A 9553-nucleotide genomic window follows, 5' to 3' on the forward strand; every position below is an offset into this window, starting at 1 on the left:
TCTGAGCCCAAGAAAAGTTTTCTTGTCATTTCTTTAAGAAGTCTTCAGGAATAGTTGTCCAGGTTTCTTTAAGGACATTCAAAGCTGTGTCGGGTCTTTGCTGGATTTCTTTTTCTATTTATAATTAAGGACATGACTTTCAGAAACTTCATCTGCAGTCATGTGTTTTAGGCTTTCTTCTTTTGTTCTCCACTTGTCTGTTTCCTCAGATTTTTTAGGGACACACTGCACACCATGCCACGATGTAAAAAAAACTTTTAGCTAAAAGTTTTTGAGGAATCACCCTGTTGGTGCAAAAATAGTACTTTATTCCTGTTAAACTGTGTTAACTTAAGCATTTTACATAGATTCAACAACAAAAAGGGAGGGAAATATGTTTTTGTTACAGTCCGCCAGTAACAATGTGCCTACAGAAACCAATTAAAATTGGTTCTTTGCAAAGTTATCTGTTATGTGTAGACACAACTCTGGTTTATCCCTTGAGTTTATGTTTGTATAATTCATATATCTGTGTTAAGCGGCTTAGCAAACAGATAAACATTAGTCTGAAATGGTCAGGTGCAAAGACTGGACTGAACATTAGAGAAAAAGCAACCAACGTCCAAAGAAAGCCTTTCAGGAAGAACTGTTGCTCACACCTATCTTTACAAAACAATATATTCTACAAACAATGTACAATGCTTTGTACAAATACTATACAAAATGTATTGAACTGTAGTTTATTGCCTTGCATTTTTTTCAGTAGTTATTGATAACATAATAAGAGTATATAATTTTCACATTACATTCACATGGAGTTCCATGTTTTTCCAGTACTTATGGATGGCCAATACTTGTGTGCAATGAGAAGGGTTTTTTTGCCAGTAGGCCCTCCTCAAGGCTGACTTTCTGGGTTTGCTGAATGTTAGGCTCCTGATACACAAATGAAGTTTAATTTATGTTGTCTTCTGTGGTAGCTAAAAGCCATAAGTATCCACATCCTCATAAAATTACCCTGGGAGCTTTCACAATCCTGTTTTCCATCCTGTCCAGTTATTTCTCAGTAGCCCTATATGTCTCTGTCATTACAGACCAAAGAGGGGAAAAAGCTTCTTTCTTACAGAACAGAACACAAGTGAAAGCTCAGATTTACTCATTTAAAATTACAGATTTGCTCCTTTCAAATGTTTAATAAAGGTAATTATACCGTGATCACAAACACTGATCCTAAATTTGTGCTGAAGTTCTAACTTAAAATGACTGGGACAGAAGAGGAATGAGCTTTTTATCAAGACAGGGTAAAAAGACAGCTTTTTTCAGCATAATTACATTTAATATTTTTCTTTTTATGGATTTGTAGTAAAGTCTTGGTCTACAATAAGTATATGATGCATATATGATTTTCCTACTGTATAAATATATCAATTAAAGACTGAAATCTATGTGTGTGTGGGGTCCTCTACCAGAGGCTTGGGAGCTTGAGGTTTCTGCGCAGTATCTTAGCTGTTCCTAGGACTGCAATATTCTGAACAGAGATCTTCGATGTTGTTCCTGGGATCAGCTGGAGCCACTCACCTGATGTATTCATGGCTGTTCGCTGCCTCATCCTGGACTGTGGTGCTGACACTCACTAGTCCCCGGCCCCCTTCCTTACGCCTAGCATACAGCCTCAGTGTGATGGACTTGGGGTGAACTCCTCCATGCATGGTCAGGAGCTTCCAGGTCTTCACGTCAGTTGCTTCTATCTCCTCCTTTGGCCAACTTATTATCTCAGCAAGGTACCTGATCACAGGCAGGGCGTAGGTGTTGATAGCCCAGATCTTGTCCTTACCGTTCAAGCTGACTCCTCAGTACTTGCTGTATATCCTGGTGGTGTGGATCAGTGAATTGATGACTCATTCACTCCTGGCATACAGCTTGATGTCATCCATGTACAGGAGGTGGCTGACAACTGCTCCATTCTGTAGTCGGCATCTGTAGCCAGTCTTGTTAATGGTCTCACTGAGGGGGTTCAGGCCTATGCAGAACAGCAGTGGGGACAGAGCATGTCCTTGGCAGATCCCACACTTGATGCTGACTTGGGTAATGGGCTTGAAGTTGGCCTCCAGTGTTGTCCGCCACATCCCCATTGAGTTCCTGATGAAGGCTCTTAGAGTCCTGTTGATCTTGTATAGTTCTAGGCATTTCAGGATCCAGGTGTGGGGCATTGAGTCACAGGCCTTCTTGTAATCAATCCAGGCAGTGCACAGGTTGGTCAGCCTAGTCTTGCAGTCTTGGCTGACTGCTCAGTCCACCAGTAGCTGGTGTTTTGCGCCTCTGGTATTCTTGCCAATCTCTTTCTGTGCCCCGCCCATGCGCTGATCCATGTGACTGTTCATCTTAGCCGCTATGTACCAGATACTGGACCCCCTTTTTTGTATATGAGACAGGAAAATGTAATGCATGTAGACATGGTCTAGACAACCTTCTGGTGTTCAAGTGGAGCATCAGAATGGGGAAGAAAGGTGATTTAAGTGACTTTGACTGTGGCATTGTTGCTGGTCTGAGTATTTCAGAAACTGCTGATCTGCTGGGATTTTCCCACACAATCATCTCTAGGGTTTACAGAGATTGGTCTGAAAATTTGATAATATCTAATGAGCAGCAGTTCTCTGAGTGAAAATGCTTTTAATCATGCCAGAAGTTAGAGGTGAATGGTCAGACTGCCTCTAGCTGATATAAAGGCTGCAGTGACTCAAATAACAACTTGCCATGACCAAATTATGCAGAAGAGCATCTCTGAATGCACAGCACAGAAAACCTTGAAGCAGATGGGCTACAACAGCAGAAGCCCACACCGGCTGCCATAAGTTAACTGATACAAATGAGCTGCCCAATAGTGGACAACGGAAGATTGGGCAAATGTTGTCTGGTCTGAAGTATCTCGATTTCTACCATGGTGTTCAGATTGTAGGGTCAGTATTTAACATGAAAGCACATCCATCTATCCATGCTACCATGTATCAGTGCTTCAGGCTGCTGATGGTGTAAGACTATGTGGAATATTTCCTTGGCATCATTTAAACACCACAGTCTGCCTGAGTATTGTTGCTACCCATGTCCGTCCCTTTACGACCCATGTACCCACCTTCTGATGGCTGCTTCCACCTGGACAACGTACCATGTCACAAAACTAAAATCATCTCAGACTGTTTTCTTGAACGTGATTTTGAGTTCACTACACTCAAATGGCTTCAACAGTGACCAGGTCTCCATCAAATAGAGCACCTTTGCAAAGTGATTGTATAAGAGAAGAGAGCTGACAAATCTGTAGCAACTGTTTGATGCTATCATGTCAATATGGACCAAAGTCTCTGAAGACTGTTTCCAGCACCTTGTTGAATCTGTGCCATGAAGAATGAAGGCAGTTCTAGATTTTACTGAAGAGGAGTCAAGTGAAGCTTCAAGTTATTATAGCTATTTTTTTATCCTAGTACACTGTAAGTAGCATTTCTTTTTTAAAAACCCAACAAAGACTAATGAAAATAAAACCTAAAAAACAGAAGCTATGTAGCATTCATCAACACTGACTTTTTTTTAATGTTAACGCTGTGTTGTAATTATAAGCTTTTATAAGCATAAGCTAATTATAAGCAGCTATAGGTGTATTGTAAAAGCTTATCAATGTACAGTATAACTTCTGTAACTTTTAGTAATATTTCAGTCTGCAAACACAACATACTGAAGCGTGTGTGTGCAATGATTCTTTCTTACACAAGAGGGCGGTGTCTCTCTTTGTGAACTAATCATTGGCCTGTTACTGCCTCTTCTCCATGCAGGAGATTAATGAAAGGTGTATAAATTCACAATGCATCCCTGCTGCTTATGTGAAGAGGGGGGAAAAGAAAAAGTGGACACAAGCTGCATGCATATGGACGAGAGGCGTACTGAGCATATGGAGGGGAGGTGTCTTCCCAGCTCTTCCTCCTCCACTCTTTCTGCTCACTTGTTCCCTCTGTCCTTTCTTTCTCTTGAAGCGAGCCACCTGCATTATGACAAAAATCTGCATCTCCATCCGACGGGCAGGCGAACTCCTGCAAAGGTTGCAGCTTAAGAGAAGATGGACTTCAAGTCAAATTAAAAGCAGGCAGGTTGTGTAGGAGCAGCATGGGAAACTGGCTTTACAAAGCCCGCACTATCATCTGAGTCACATCAGACACATTTCCCCCAATTCCTGCAGACATTCTGCCTCCGTCCTGTCACGATCTGAGACTTCATGCTGAATCACTGCGTCTAAACATAGATGCTCATTTGTCGCAACAGCATGGGTCAGGCAGTGCAGGCGAAAGGTGAACAAAGAGTCACACAGTGGAGTTAAAAAGTTCAGCTGCCTTTTTTACAAAGCAAAATAGGCAGCCATATGGATGTCTTGTCCTTTCAGCTCAGCCCCCCTGAGAAATGGTGTTTGTCAGAGTAATAAAGCTGTCCCATAACCCCATAACCTCTGTAATATTCATGATCCAAAGTTTGTGCATCGCAGGACAGCTTGATAAGTGTTAGACCTGAATGTGTTCCCATGCTCAGCCATAACAAGTACATCGTCTACCTGGGTTACCACAGGCCGAGCTAGTCCAGACACCCAACAACGCACGGCAGTTTGTTAAAACACACTCCTCATTGGTTCATCCCAGGCACTCAGCGAGAGCTGTCTTGTCTGTTTACTGATGTCACAGGCTGGACGGAGCCCATAATAGGCAATGGCTCATCTCAACATTACGACCTGTTTATAAACGAGGTGAAAAATGACACTTTTATTGCCCCATGCAGCATCCCTCTGTCCTGCCGTGCCCCGGCCTGTTCTACCTTGTCCTGTCATATCAGTGGAGCACTTCTTAAAATAAGGATAAGTCAACGAGGAGACGGAGAGAGGAGCCTATACACACACACACACACACACACACACACACACAGTGGAGAGAACGGAGGGAGGGGATCTGGACAGTGACAGCTTTAATGCGGTATCTCATAAACATGCATTAATCAGAGCAGGGGGCTGGTATAACCGCTGTGGCATACAAAGAAGCAAGACAAAGAGAAGAAGAGACGGGTCCACCGGTGATTCACGCTTTGTGCCGTGGTCATCTCGCGTCCTCTCCAAAAAAAGCCAGCGGGGTTTTGACAGCCACGACGAGGATGCGCGCAGCGGCAGCAACGACAGGCGTCATCCTCACCATCAGTCAAACAGACTCAGAGATGAATGAGAGTTTATATAATGTATGGACATCAAACAGGACTCTGTGACTTTGAAAAATTACAATAATAATTTGTAATATATATATATATATTTACAATATAATCACTGTTTATGATAGACCCAGAAAGATTAAATACTGAGTAAAGGTAAAGAGGTGGGGCAAAGAAGCTCTGCAGAGACAGCAGGTAAATACAGTGATAGCAATAATATAAAAGAAAACAGCATGTCCCTTTCAGGCAGTATGGTGGTTCAATGGTTAGCATTGGTGATGTGCAGAAGAAGGTCCTGGTTCAAATCCAGTGCGGGGCTTTCTGCATGAGGCTTGTGCATGCTGTATCGGCGAGCTCTCTTTAGGTAATCTGGATTCTGCCCACAGACCTGAGGTTAGGCTAACTGGTGGTTCTAAACCTGAATATGAATTGCTGTTTGTGTTAGCCCTGCAGTAGATTAGAGGCTTCTCACCCTATGAGAGCTGGGATAGGCTCAACCCACCAAGCCTCGCCCCCGTGACCCTGAATTCAATAAGTGGAAAAAGATAGATATGTCCATTTTGCATGTATTGATATACTACTCTCCCTTTATACTCAACATTATCTAAAATTAACCAAAAATAGTATGTACACGCTTCACATGATACTTACTATGTATTTAGGCTTCTCATGTGATGTTATCCCATATTTGATATGATACAACCACCAGTCACAAAGGAAAAATCTGTATTTTTGTGATTTGGCATGTTCCTGGAGGTGAAACCTCCTTATATTTGCTTTGATCTCTAGCAGATTGCTGCAGTCGCCTGCAGTTTGCATGCAAACACTCACCAGCAACTAACAGGCAGTAGCAAAACTTGAGAAAGAGCGACTTCAAAGTGAAACTTGTGCCTCGGTGCTGCATTTCTAAAGACGTAATCTTTACTTTAAAGCAAATAGTTTCTGTCACCGGTTTGTGCTGTACTTTTCATAGTTTTACTACAGTAGCTGGTGAGTGTTTGCAGTCAAGTCAGTATGCAAACTACAGGGGAAGGCAGCAATATGTTCCCAATCAAAGCAATTGCAAGGAGATTGATGCCAACTTGTGAGGAAGCAGTGACTAGTACTGGTCTCTAGGCCTTGTTCACTTGACCCATGATTGTCACGCATCCAAAATGGCAAACAAGTTAGCGATCAGGTGTGTGGAAAACCTCAGTACAGAGCATCTATACACCACCTTGACCTTTGCTCAGAGATGTATATTTTATATCGGATGTTCTCTAAATTCTTTGACTCCTTTGTGTCCTAAACCAGAAAGGCAGCAGAACTCCAGTCTTTATTTCCTGAAACAAACACCAGCTTTCATAAATATACAACAAATGTAAACCACCTCATGAGTGTCATGTACCGGCTGTGTGAAGGCAGGAAAAGGACCCAAAGTGCAGACTCCTCGACAGGCAAAAGTGTACTTCCAAAACTCAGCTTTATTGCTAGATGGCAAAACGTAACAAGCAAGCAGGCAGGCAGGCAGGCAGGCAGGCAGGCAGGCAGGCCACACAGCATGAATGAGGGTAGATCGCAAAAATGACAAACTGAAACACAGGGCTTAAATACATAGAGGTAATACATAGAGGCTTAAATACACTGAGATAAGACAGAGACCTTCAAAGTAAAACAGAAAACACATAACACAGACTGAACAAAAGACACAGACTCACATGCAGGCACTACAACAGAGGGAACAGAGACGTGGGACCAGGGCAGACACAGACACTGACTGGACACGGGGATATAGCAGACAGGGGAGACAGCAACTAAGGATTACACAGAGACAAACCATAAGACATGACTCTAACGAAAACCCAAAGACTAGAAATTATAAATAATATAATAAACTCAAAAACCCTGGGTCAACAACCCAGGCATCCTAACAATGAGAAGACGAATGCTTAAAATCACATATTTTAAACATATGGTGTTACACAATATTATATAAGAGCACAATCATAATTAAATTAATGCACATACAGATTTGCACTTTCTTTGCTAGTGCAAATTTCACACACAAATACACACACACACTGCATTTGATAAGTGGGGGGTTTTTTTGTTTGTTTGTTTTTTTCAAATGTGGACCCCTGGAAAAAGCTGTACTTTAGGCCACTTCTAACCAGTGAACCATATTTCAATTTCACTCCTGCAGTGCAAACTGTTAGAAGTTGTCAGAGTTGTGTCAATAACGTCAGTTGCAATTTTATCAACTGAAGCACTGGATGCAGTGGTATTGTTGATCCAAGACTGTGTAGCACTAAGAAAAGGGTACACTTAGTTAAATTCACATTACTGTGTGCGCTTTTTGCTAATCTTAAAAATACTTTTGTCTTAATGTGAACTCAATCACTCAGTCAGCTTCAGAGCGGCGCATGCAGCAGCTGTGATTCAACCACATCTGTTAGGATGATTCGAATTGCAAATATCAGACTATCTAAGTTCAAAATCATCTAAAAAAAACCTGTCAGGAAATCCTCTACAGGTGTTTTCGTGGTATTAAATTTGCACTACCCGAGCTGAGATGCTGTTTGCAGTTAGTGGCAGGTCAGATTAAAGTGGTACAGCTTAGAGTGAAAACAGGAGATTCAGAGACTTCTTTCCTAAACATTTACCGGCATATTTTGTGCAAAGACATACCGCTGGAATATTTCCCCTTTCTGTCCACCAGAGGGCAGCAGTCTCCTCTCTCATGTCTGTACAGCACAGAGTTTGGCTGCAGGGAGCTTCAGCAGCCCCACTGAGGAGCTCTGTTATGTTATCACAGTTTGGGCTATTTTTAAAAGTCCTGATTCAGCTCCACTGATGTTTCCATCAGAACAAAAAAGAGAACCTAAAGGAATAAAAGACTGCTCAAAGTTACTCAGTGTAAGCATCCCTTAAAGACTAGTTCCTGCAGACTTTTTTGAATGGATGTTCATGGAGACATTATGGATATAGGATGTCTCCATAAACAGCATATGGCTCATGTGTATTTATGCTGTCATTGTGTTTCTCTCGTGTTGCTGATGTAAAAGAGTTCCGCTTAGAAGGTGTGTGAGACACAGGATCGAGATAGAGTCTGACGCTCTGTTGCTCAGTGCTGCTGTCTCCTGCCCCCTCCACTTTGTCTTCTCATCTGTGTCAAGCCTGTCCATCTTTCACTATAAACCAGTGCAGCTGTTAGAATCAGTGCTCTTCTTATTTCCTCCCATGTGACTCAGTCTAATGATCATATATGTTCTCCCCGCTGAGTCACAAGTTTGATTAATGCAGTAATATGATCTATATTTTCCCTATTACCAACAAGTCCAGTGAAAACACCAAACGCCAACGTGATCATCTTATCTACAAGTCAAGTTACAAGTCTGATAAAGCTTCTGGAGCCACAGAGCTTCAATGTCTTGGAAAAAAAACATTGCTCCGAGTTAAATGCTCCTTAATTACAGAGAACATACACACTGCATACACCAGCCCGCTGCTAAATCATAGCTGGCACACCATATTTGTAGCCTAAAATAACGCTTAACAAATGTAATTTCATAAAAGCTAAACAAAGATTTGTGCCTTTGATGACTTCAGTCCTCAGCGGGGATGACTGGGCTCGGGGCAGGGAGCCACAGGCAGGTTGGGAAAGTTGGGAAGAGCTTAGAGTTGGACTAACATTCACTTTCACGTACCTCCCAAGTAGCAGCCGAGTATGTCCCCTGTAAAACAGCCACACACAGTAACCTAGATGCACTCTACTTTTCTCAGTGCACACTTGAAGCAGTAGTTAGAGCTCATCCAGCTGTTTGTGGGTCAACAGCAAAAATTAGGAGGTGAAAATATGCCCCGTGATGCATTCAGTGTAAATATTATTGCTAATTACACGTTACAGCCGAAGCCTCGCAGATGGACCAGAGTAATATTTGATGTTGTCAAGATCTAAGGTGGGCCTTTCTCCAGCTTTGTCTCTTTATTCTTTATTCCTTCTCTTGTTATTATTATTATTGTCATTATTATTATTATTACTGGCCTATGCTAGGAGTTGATGTAGCCAATCAGGTCATCTGTTTAAATCACGCTGTTTTATCTCCTCTCCCTTTAAGGTGACCTTCATCTGCTTTTAATTTTCTCATTATCAGCTTGTCAGTCATGTGTGAAGCACTTTCAGCTGCACTAAGGCACTAAACAAACATGTTTTGGTGGGGTCTTTTCATGCTGAAGCACTTTTATAGTTCATCACTGAATCTGACAAAAAAAACAACGTATAAAAATGAAGGTTCAAGTACAAGTTTATTCTGGTTTCAGTCATGGTGTAAAATAGGAATCTAATCTGCTACATCACTGCCTAAGTTTAGCT

This window comes from Neolamprologus brichardi, chromosome 15, assembly GCF_056152115.1.
Source record: "Neolamprologus brichardi isolate AB-2024 chromosome 15, ASM5615211v1, whole genome shotgun sequence".
NCBI classification, from domain to species: Eukaryota; Metazoa; Chordata; class Actinopteri; order Cichliformes; family Cichlidae; genus Neolamprologus; species Neolamprologus brichardi.